At 45.0% G+C, this 9881-nt stretch overlaps 1 pseudogene; it reads right to left on the reverse strand.

Moving 5' to 3' along the window:
- Nucleotides 1-7003: 7003 nt before the first annotated feature.
- LOC142441848 (U2 spliceosomal RNA) lies at nt 7004-7184 on the reverse strand (annotated as a pseudogene).
- Between the last annotated feature and the right edge of the window lie 2697 nt (nt 7185-9881).

Genomic DNA, 9881 nt, shown 5'->3' on the forward strand with positions numbered 1-9881 from the left:
ACCTTCCCCAGCCACCACTGGACTACCAAGGAACCATCTCCTAGCAACCATTGGGCTTTCGATACGTTTCAAACATGAAACGTTTTGAGCAGTGTATAGAATCGGAAAAGTGACTGAATTCAGGGTAGTGGAACCTCACTGGTGAAATGTTTGAAGTGAGACTTGTACCTTCTAGCCAGGAATGTTAAGAATGTTAGTCTGGAAGCTCTATTTGCCCATTACAACTAGGGCTTGCCTGGGGCTGTGAGGTACAAAAGGCATTTAACACTGTGAGAATTGCCTTACAAATATATAATCTACACCCAAGGATTACTTTGGACATATATATATGTATATACACACATATATACACAGGTGTGTGTATATGTGTGTATATAGGTATATGTATGTATGTGTGTGTGTGTGTATATATATATATATATATATATATATACCGAGAATGATGCTCTAGGTTAAGCAGCACAACTAGGTATTGCCAACTATGAATTGTCACTGTTTTTGGCAAAGTGCAGAGGCAACTCTACAGAGGCTGTGGTTGAGGCCACCTTGACTGTGCTGGGTGACTTTGAGTAGCTTCCCAGAAGGAACTCTGCTTGGGCCTGAGTTGTGTAGGATGGGGCAGGGTGGGTGGGGACTGGCCTTCTCTCTGATTTCTGTCAAGCTTGACTAACCGACCTCAGCTAAAGAGCTCAGTCTCCCAAGCCTGGAGGCGATGCTGGAGAACAGCATCTGTGTTTGCGTGACCAGGTATCAGCAGGGAGCTTTCTCACTAGAAGTGGTCACTGTGTCCCAGAACCCAAAAGCAACTCTTCTCTGGGGCCTGTCTATGCACTATTCTGCTTATGGATATAGTCCCAATTACAAAGAGGCTTCACTTCCGGTATGCATTCTGTGGTGATTTTGATACTGCTCTTTGCTCTAGGGCACCATTTCATGAGTGTACTATCATTTTTGTGAGAGCACCCACCCCGGGACAAGCAGACGTGTGGCATTGGTAGAGCCCAAAGTCACCCTGGGGGAAATGTTAAGCATAATTCTAGAAATCAAGGATCTAGCAGTCCAAGAACAATCTTCTCAAATGTATATTGAGATATGAATGGTTTGGAAGCTATCTCCCACGTTTCAAAGAAGATTGAAAGTACCTTGGACTGCCAGAAGGACAAAAGGCTTGAAGAAGTTGGCCAGAGAGCTCCCTGGCGGGGCGGATGGCCAGACTTCATCTGATATTATTTTGCACTGGTTCCGGGAGAAGGACCTCAGGTGAGGTAGGCTAGAGGGGCAGCAAAGGAGAGGACGGCCCTCAAGGAGATGGATGGACACAGTGGTGGCAAAAATGGGCTCAGGCATAGGAACAATTGTGAGGATGGCGAAAGATCAAGGACCGGGAAGGTTTCATTCTCTATGGGTTGGAACCAACAGGATAAGAGCTACCAACAACAGTAGCAGCTTGAAGATTTCCAGCTTTTCTTCTGTGACTTTGTGGTCCCTGGGTGCCAATGGCTTGCACATAATTATTAACCTAGAGGTTGGCAATTTCAACCCACCCGGCAGTGCCTTCGGGGAAAGGCCTGGCAATCTGTGTCTGCAAAGATTATAGCCGATATTACTCTGCAGGACGGGGTTGTCACGAGGCGGGATCAGCTTGATGGCACTTTTTCTTTTTCCCTTTGGAGGCAGGTATTTGAGTGTGTGTGTCCTGCACTTTCAAAGGCCAGAAGGGTCTGAATACACTTCAGACCAAGGAAGGACAGGGTGCTGCTTGGAGTAAGGGTGTTTTGTGATTGCTAGAGAAATTTGAAAATAAATTGTTTAGCATTTTTCACTATTTTTCAGTCAACTTTATATTATGGAAAATATAAGCTTGAAGCACTGTCATTACCTCTTCCCAGTCAGAATGCGTGCCTATCATTTTTGTGTCAGGCTTTTTGCGCTTTGCATTATCTCACTTAAAGATTTCTGAATGCCCACCTGGTCCCAGGCAATTGTCATTTTACATGACTGTGTCTATATAATCTTACTCTTTCTTGAGATACATAAATTTATTCATCTAAGTGCTGAATTTTTTTGCAGCGGCTGGGGAGAGCTTTGCCATGCCGCTGAAACACCTTTGAAAACAAGCTGCACTTCCGAAGCCAAAGCAGCGCGTGCATTTCTTCACTGGGTGGGTGCGGACACCTGAAACCACTGGACCCAACAAGGTAGTGCCTCAGCTCCTCTCAAGTGTATGTCTGCAAGTCTGGCCGGGCCTCGTGATGCGAAGTCTCCACAAGAAGACTGAGGACAAAATTAAATGGATGGCGCCCTTGATGTTCCCAGAGTCGCTTAGGTCCTGCCTATTACTGCAGTGTTCAGAATGTAGACATCGTTCAGTGCTGCGATTGAAAGGACTTTCACCGTTAGCCTCTTTGTTCGCATAAGAGATAGTGAGTGGTAGGCTCCAGCCATTTCATCTCTGGGAGGTGGAATGGTTAGCTAAAGCTATTTTTCTCCAAAAGGCCAGTTATTTTTTTAGTTTTTCTCCAAAACTTCAGCTTTTGCAGCAAAGAGCCATAAATTCTGTGACATAGCTGCCTTCTCATCTGTCTTGGGAGTTATAGACTATGCATATAAGACAATTCATGTACCCCTGCATAATGAGGTGAGTTTTATAAGTCATAAATCTTCCCTTAGCATGCAGGTGGTATTAGCTGCCAGGTTTGGGAAAACGGATGTAGTTGCCAAGTTCACGAGTGTCATGCATCATTCATGCTAAGGTAGTCCAGATTCATGCTGTCCTTTGAGGCAGACCAATTTCAAGGTGGTGGTTAAACATAAAAAAGTGAGTCTCAATGATTGTTTTTCAAAATCAAATACATTCTTTATTTGAAGATTAAAACCAAATTACCTTTTTTTTCAGTTGAAGTAAGTTTTCTAAGACGCCCCCTTCACCTTCAAAGAGTGTTATCAACAAGAATATCTTTCCTTTCCTGATCTCTGAATTCCATCAGAAATGTATCACAAAATGCATAACCTGAAGATTTGCAATCTAGATCTTTAATGTGCAGGAAATGGGATTCAGACGTTTCAATAAATCTTGAGGCACATTATTAGGGAAAAACCCTCTGGAGTTTTGGGGGTGTTTTCTTCTTCTGTATTTTACATGAAATTGCCATGATTAAAGATATATTACTCTTAGTAGGTGTCTTAGAGGGCAAAACCAGTATATATATATTCCTCTAGAGAGATTTACTTCAAGGAAATGACTCACACAGTTGTGGGGGCTGACAAGTCCCAAATTCATGGGTCAGAAGGCAGGCTAAAACCTCCGCCGGTTCACCTATTTTCAGGGGCCGACAAACCCATGATGTGCAGGTCAGGCAGCAGCCCAGAGACTTCTACACGCTGCGTCCGGAGAATTGGAGGTCAGACAAGGAGACGTGTGCAGGATTGGGAAGAGAAAGCAAACACTGCTAGAACATCCATTTGTGTAATAGAAATAGGCCACAGCTGCAGAGAAACTCCTCTTTCAACGGATTGGCTGTTCACAGCACAAAATGGAAGTGTCTGCCAACCCACTGAGAATAGTCGCATAGCCGCGTTGACAGATGAGTAATATCGACCGTCACAGTAGGCAAGTCGTGCACACTCCCCATCTCTTCAGGGTCAAAGGCAGGGACTGGAAGTGGTCTTGGAGACAAGTGGTCCAGGAGACAGGAATGCACAAAGTGTAGGGTGGATGTGGCCCTCTAAGTTCCCTGGCTTTCTCCAGACTCCCAGAAGATGGATATTAAAAGGAAGTGTTTTATCTGAAAGTTGCTCACTTGGTAGATAACAAAGTGAGGAGATTGAACAGTATTAAAGAAGGAAAAGGTGCTGTTGCTTTTGGTGAGGAACCTTTAAAGAAGAAAAGCCTTTAAAAAAAACAATGTTTTGCCTGAGGCTGTTAGATTTTCTGAGGGCAAATAGGTGTTTTTGTAATTCCTTGTGTAATCTCTGGCACAGGGCCAAGCACCAAGTGGCAGGTGACTTTTTCTCTTGGGTATATACCAGATGTCCTTTGGGGGTGAAGAGATGGTGTTCATCATGTGGGTAGTTTCCCCTGGTGAAGGAGTATAGGGACCCATTCCAGGCAAAACTTCTTCCTAACTTAGTGCAATTGTGTTTTCATCTTAACCCTGTGAATCCCAACTCAGAGACTTGAGAATCATTCCTTTACCTATTTGTGAGTGTGCAAAATCACTTATGTGGTCTTTGTAACTTAATGAATGCTCTGAAAACACTGGGGGTGCTCATTTCCTGCTAGCTCCTGTGGCAACTTGCCGCCGCCTCTTAGACCAGACATGCCATTTCTTTTATGCCTCCCTGCCTTGTGCACGCCGTTCCTACTGTCTGGAATGCTCTGCCCTTCTTATCGAAATGCTGAGCTCCTACTCATCCTGTAAAACCCACTTAAATGTCACTCCTCTGAAACAACGTTGTTTCCTGAGGCGCAGAGCTTGTCACTTCAGCTTCTGTTTCGAGAGCAGTGGTTCTCAACCTGTGGGTCGCGACCCCTTTGGGGTCAAGTGACCCTTTCACAGGGGTTGCCCGATTCATAACAGTAGCAAAATGACAGTGATGAAGTAGCAACGAAAATAATTTTATGGTTGGGGTCACCAGAACATGAGGAACTGCATTACAGGGTCGTGGCATCAGGAAGGTGGAGAACCACTCTGCTAGAGCATTTATGCAGAGTTCTGGTATGACCCATTCCAAAAAATCCCCACCGCCATCAGGTTCACTTTGACTCATAGGGAGCCGGTAGGGTTTTTGAAGTTGCTGATCTTTCCAGGAGCAGATGGCCTCATCTTTGTCCCAGATCATTTGGTGGGTTTGAATCCATGATCCTGTGGTTAGCAGTTCAAAGCTTCCTCAACAGTACCACCTGGGGTCCTATCTCTCTCTCTCTCTCTCTCTCACACACACACACACACACACACACACACACACACACATACACAACCGAACCCATTGCCATTGATTTGATTTCAACTCTTAGTCATCTCATGCATAAGAGAAGAACTGCTCCATATAGTTTAGTTTTCTCGGCTGTAGTCTTTTACAGCTGCAGATTGCCAGGACTTTATTCCATGGTGTCATTGAGTAAGTTTGAGCAGCTACACTTTTGGTTAGCTGCCAAATGCAAACTGCTCGAGCCACTGGGGACCTATGATAGATCACCAAAACCCAAACCAAATTCATTACCATCAAGTTGATTCTGACTCATAGAGACCCTGTAGGACAGAGTAGAACTGCCCCTGTGGGTTTCCAAGACGGTGACTCTTTACAGCTGTCGGAAGCCTCATTTGTCTTCCATAGAGCACCTGTTGGTTTCAAACTGCTGACCTTGCTGACCTAGCGCCCAACACAATCACTACAACACCAGGACTCCTATAACAAATCATAGGAGAGTGTAATTATTTGTTGGAATGTCCATTCCTCCCACTAAACAATGAGCATCGCAAGGACATACCATATTTTATTAATCTTATTATCGCTAGTGCCCACCATGCTTGACACAAAGTGGAAACTCAATGACTAAATCTCATCTTTTTTTATAACATTAATTTATTTATTTACATTTTATTAGGGGCTCATACAACTCTTATCACAATCCATACATATACATACATCAATTGTATAAAGCACATCCGTACATTCTTTGCCCTAATCATTTTCTTTCTTTTCTTTTTTTTTTTTAAATCTTTTTATTGGGGCTCATAAGGCTCTTATCACAATCTGTGCATACATCAAATGAGCAAAGCACCCTTATACATTCGTTGCACTCATCACTCTCATATAAATCTCATCTTTTAAAGGATTATTTTTTATGTTTTATTATTCTGTCTACTTGAGTACCAACATACAGCCTTGGGGACAGAACAAAGCTTTTTCAAGTTGTATTTCATCATAATTTATGGAGGCTGAGAGTAGCCCATAAAGCATTTACTTGCGTCCCCTATAGGTATGCCTACGGGTAGAGAATGACAGAGACAAGGAGACACTCCCTACATTCTCAGTGTGTTCAGGGATTTTCTGTAGACTGTTAAGTGGATCAAATTATTTTATTCCTTTATAACAATCTCCAGGACTTTTAGGTCTTGGCCTTCTCAGTGCTATCGTTTCATCCTTTTGCATCAGAACTTGTGCATGCAAGTTGACTCTCCTTTTATAAGCTCGTGTGTTGTTGCTGTAAGGTACCAGCGAGTCCGTTCCAACCCATAGCGACCCTCCGCACAACAGAACAAAAACGCCTGCGCAGTTTTTTAACTCCATTATCTGCTCTCGTCCTGTCTGCCTGGTGGGAAATAAAACTTCATTCATTTCTCATCTTCAGGTTTGAACTGCGGCTCAAGGATTCTCTATTTTATCATGGCATTGGAGAGAGCTTTAACTGTTGGTTATCCCTGAGATAGCTCCGCCCCCCCTCCAACCCCCAACCCCAGATCCAAGGTCTATCTGCTCTTCATCTTTGCCTCAGGATTTTTTGGTGAGGCTCTCAATTGTGCTGCCTGGGTCCTACCACATAGCTAGTTTTTTTCCTAGGGTCTTGCTTCCTGCTGAGCTGCTGCTAGTGCGCAAGGTGTGGCTCCTTTTGTGCTAGGCCGTACAAACTCTTCTCTTCTGCAGCCCCTGCGCAGGGAAGCCCCTATAACGGGCTCGTCGGAGGTCAGTTTCCGATGCTCAGCCCTCTTGTTCTTTAACAGTAATCTTTCTTCACCCTCCACACCCACACCCTGCCATCACAACCCGAACTTTTCTACTCTTTTCCTTAATAAACTTCCATAGTAGGCTAAGGGAAATACCTGTAGTCCAACTTTTTCAGTGCAGCATAAAAAAAGAGAAGAAAAAAGTAAAAGCTACGCTTATCGCCTGACTCCCTTCCTTTTTTCCCATTCAGACCAAAATAACCAGCCTAATATGAAGGGCTTCAAAAAGATCCTGGGAAAATTCTATTATTTCCAAAATTCCTTTTTATTTCTACTGAGGGAGCATCATTCATAGTTACTACAAAACCAGATTGATGTGTGGAGAGAATGAAACAAGTTCATAATCCATCTCACTTCAAAAACCCATTTAGTATATTGTTCTCAAGTCGAGAACGCATCAACTATTAGACTGATAAGAACAAGTGCTTGATCTTAGCCAAAAGGCCGAGAAGTGGTTTTCCATGAACCTTTTGAAACCCGCTCATACACTTGCCCAGAAATCCTGTTACTCCCTCACCGTCTCCTGGATGAAATCAAAGCTCCCCAGCCTACCATTTGGCCCTTTCATGATATTCTTTACTTTTCAAGCCTGGTTTCTCATTATTCCTTTTGAAAGCCCCTAATCTAACAAGCTTTCTCTAATGTTCCACATCCTCATCACACTTGACTATGATGTGACACCCAGGTCCAGTGCCGCCGCCTCAGAAAACGTGGGGGTAGCCTATCTCACAGTGGCCTACCAAAAACCACACCAAATTCACTGCCATCAACTCAAGGCCAACTCATAGCAACCCTATAGGATAGGGTAGGACTGCCCCGGTGAGTTTCCGAGACTGTAACTTTACAGTCGAAAGCCCCATCTTTCTCCTTCGGAGTGCCTGGTGGTTTTAAACTGCTGACCTTGCAGGTCACAGCCGAACATGTGACCAGTACACCAGTGTGGTCCAGTGCTCTACAAAAGCCTGGTTCTTTTATGTAGATCCATTGGGTCCTCAAGGTTATGGCTCATCTCTGGCACATGTTTCTGTTTTTCTCATCTTCTCAATTTGTGGGTCTTTTAAGGGCAGAGGCGTCTACTTTCTTGTATCCTGAACTACCCCAGGCTCTTCATAATGTGGGGCACTTTCTAAATGACGTTAGTGATCACGATGATGCGGACATGGGCTTTTTCCTAAGTATATTTGTGGGAAATAGGACCAGGAATCTGGGAAGCCAAGACTCCCATCATTCTAAGTAAGTTGTTCCCCACGATGTCTCCCTATAATAATGACAAATGTAAGGTACTGTTTGCAAACACATGGTCCTTGACTATATACTTGGAGGTCAACTGTGTGAAGGTTATGTGCCTGAAGGTTGTTAGCCATCTTAGACAATCAGACCCTATTGTCTGTCCCACTTAAGTAGGACCTGCTCCCTTCTGATAAGTGAGAGGTCAACACAGACACTAAACTGAGATAGGGTTGAGACAAAGAACATTAGGTTAAGAGCGGCTTTATTAGGGTAGGGAAATAGCTCCCGGGAGGGAGGGGAAAGCAGAGAGAGGGACAGGAGCGTCTTGAGCTCCTGGGCAGTACGGAGACCCAGTGAGTTAGGTCATAGAAACCACAGCTTGTCAGTGAGGCGGTGGGAGACATATAGGGCTCGAGCTAGAGAGGTAGACATTGACAACAAGAAGGGAGGTTTTTTTTGCTTGCAGCTGCAGGACCTTGAGTCAGCATGCAATCCGTGGGAAGTGCCTTTGTTGTTTGCCAACCTACTCCCTGGAGTGCTGGAACAGGGGCTGCACAACCTTGGTCTGGAGAGAGAAGTTCCCTGGAATGTTGGGGCAGAAGATGCAGACTTCAATAGGTCATTCACCTTCCCGAGGGGCTGGTAATGGGGACCTTGAAGTTCTATCCTCCTGAGGAGCTGGAGAGGAGATGGGGGCTGCCTAGTCCGGACCGGCCCAAACAATAAGGATAATGGGTTGTTCCCCTGAAGGAGAGCCCAAAGACACCTAAGGTCAAGCCAACTCAGACAACCAAGGTTAGGCTGCCATCTTGACTCGAGTCCCCCCATCTTGTTACATGTGCCCCTAGTGCCTTCCCTTCCTATTGTGTGTACACCCCTAGCTTGTCCCCTTCTGTTGTATTTTCTGTTGTACAACCCCTTCCTGTTATGTATGTGCTTACTGTGGCCTGCCTGCCCCAGATGATATAAGCTGGTGAGATTACATTACCCTCTCTCTCTGCCTGGCCTTGGCTCCTGAAGTCATGGCAGTCCCGGAGGTGAGCGCTTGCATGATTGCTTTGTCTGATGTCTCTAATTTACCTTTCAATTACCCAACTGCCCCTTGGACCCATTTGATTTTGAGTGCTGGTACCCCGCATACATTGTCCTGCCATACAGTGAAAAGCAAGAAAATGAAGTGAGGAAGGGGCTAGGCTTCATCACTGCCCTAAAAACATGAATGTTTCACTGGTCTGTATCACGAGGAGCAGTCTCCTTGTTCTGCCTCCAGTGCAGGAAGAAGCACAAGTCCTAAAAATGATGAACAAATTCCACTTATCTTGTAATGGGCCAGAGCTCCTCTGGGTGGTTGTCACTTTGGTTTCACTGCCCTTTGGCTTGCTCACTTGCTGCCTCACCCAGCCCTCCACAGTAGCGCTTTCTGTCATGAATGCAAGCTAGCCAGACTCTGAACACCTGCTCTCCCTGACACCTACTTAAAGTAATTCTCCTTCTGCCAGGCTGTAGTTAATAAACAGAAATGGTTGTCCACTTCTCTCTGACTGATCCTGTGACAACTCCAACTGGACTCAGATCTTAAAGAAATGGAATTCAGAATTCCCTGATTTGCTGGCCCTTGGGGCTACATGAGCACCTCACTTGCTCCCTTGCACCAGCCTCCTGGGGCTCCGTCCATTCCCTTTCTGGCCTCCATATCTTATGATGCGGTGGTGGGGAGTGCGCAGTAAGGCTCCAACATTATCCGAGTAGTTGAAACACTCACATGGCCATCAAATCAGTCCTGACGACACGGTTGGATGGTCCCTATGAGTTTCCAAGGCTGTAACTTTATGGGCGTCGAAATCTCCATCCTTCTCCTGAGGAGCTGGCTGGTGGTTTTGAACCTTTGGTTAGCAGTCCAACATGTAACCACTGTGCCACCAT

This window comes from Tenrec ecaudatus, chromosome 2 (assembly GCF_050624435.1).
Source record: "Tenrec ecaudatus isolate mTenEca1 chromosome 2, mTenEca1.hap1, whole genome shotgun sequence".
NCBI classification, from domain to species: Eukaryota; Metazoa; Chordata; class Mammalia; order Afrosoricida; family Tenrecidae; genus Tenrec; species Tenrec ecaudatus.